Below are 1926 nucleotides of genomic sequence, written 5' to 3' on the forward strand. Positions count from 1 at the left end.
TGAGGGGGGGAAAGAAAGGGAGCCAGAGTGATGAGGAGGGAAGGGATGGAGAACCTAGAGTAATGAGGATAGGGAGCCTGGGGTGATGCAGGGGGGGGGATTTAGAGCCAGGGAATGAGGGGGAAGAGATGGAGGGCCGGAGTGATGAGGAGGAAGGATGGAGAGTCTGAAGTGATGAGGAGGAAGGATGGAGAGTCTGGAGTGATGAGGAGGAAGGATGGAGAGTCTGGAGTGATGAGGAGGAGGAAGGATGGAGAGTCTGGAGTGATGAGGAGGAGGAAGGATGGAGAGTCTGGAGTGATGAGGAGGAGGAAGGATGGAGAGTCTGACTGATGAGGGGGGAAAAGCTAAAGAGCCCAGAGTGATGAGGAGGAAGATGGAGAGCCCAGAGTGATGAGGAGGAAGGATGGAGAGTGCAGAGTAATGAGGAGGGAAGAGATTGAGAGCCCAGAGTGGTAAGGAGGAAGGATGAAGAGTCTGGAGTGATGATGATGATGAGGAGGAGGAGGAAGGATGGAGAGTCTGGAGTGATGAGGAGGAGGAGGAGGAGGAGAAGGAAGGATGGAGAGTCTGGTGTGATGATGATGAGGAGGAGGAGGAAGAGGGAGGATGGAGAGTCTGGAGTGATGATGAGGAGGAGGAAGAGGGAGGATGGAGAGTCTGAGTGATTGATGATGAGGAGGAGGAGAAGGATGAAGAGTCTGAGTGATGATGATGAGGAGGAAGAGGGAGGATGGAGAGTCTGGAGTGATGATGATGAGGAGGAGGAAGGATGAAGAGTCTGGAGTGATGATGATGAGGAGGAAGAGGGAGGATGGAGAGTCTGGAGTGATGATGAGGAGGAAGGATGGAGAGTCTGGAGTGATGGTGATGATGATAATGATGATGAGGAGGAAGGATGGAGAGCCTGGAGTGATGATGATGAGGAACAAGGATGGAGAGTTTGGAGTGATGATGATGATGAGGAGGAGGAGGAGGAGGAGGAAGGATGGAGAGTCTGGAGTGATGAGGAGGAGGAGGAAGGATGGAGAGTCTGGAGTGATGATGATGAGGAGGAGGAAGGATGGAGAGTTCAGAGTGATGAGGAGGAAGGATGGAGAGTCTGGAGTGATAATGATGATGATGAAGGATGGAGAGTCTGGAGTGATGATGATGATGATGAGGAGGAAGAGGGAGGATGGAGAGTCTGGAGTGATGATGATGAGGAGGAGGAAGAATGAAGAGTCTGGAGTGATGATGATGAGGCGGAAGAGGGAGGATGGAGAGTCTGGAGTGATGATGAGGAGGAAGGATGGAGAGTCTGGAGTGATGGTGATGATGATAATGATGATGAGGAGGAAGGATGGAGAGCCTGGAGTGATGATGATGAGGAAGAAGGATGGAGGGTCTGGAGTGCTGGTGATGATGAGGAGGAGGAGGGATGGAGAGCCCGGAGTGATGATGATGATGAGGATGAAGAAGGGTGGAATGCTCGGAGTGATGATGATGATGATGATGATGATGATGATGATGAGGATGAAGGGTGGAATGCTCGGAGTGATGATGATGAAGGGTGGAATGCTCGGAGTGATGATGATGATGATGATGAAGGGCGGAATGCTCGGGGTGATGATGATGATGAAGGGTGGAATGCTCGGAGTGATGATGATGAGGATAAAGGGTGGAATACTCGGAGTGATAAGGAGAGGAGGTGTAGTGATGGGAAGGGGCGGAGTCTAGCTCTCCCATGTACACGGTGCTATGCGCTCTGACCGCTGCCTGGTACCCGTTCAGCTTCCCGTTGCTAGGGACCCTGCCCCGCCCCCTAGTGACGCCGGAGCCAGTTGCCAGGGAAGAGAGCGGAGCGGAGTCAGTCGCGCATATCTGACGTCAGTTCCGGTATCTATTGGTAACGTGTCCTTACACCGGCGAACCGTGATCAACACA

The sequence above is a fragment of the Aquarana catesbeiana genome, linkage group LG12, assembly GCF_042186555.1.
Source record: "Aquarana catesbeiana isolate 2022-GZ linkage group LG12, ASM4218655v1, whole genome shotgun sequence".
NCBI classification, from domain to species: Eukaryota; Metazoa; Chordata; class Amphibia; order Anura; family Ranidae; genus Aquarana; species Aquarana catesbeiana.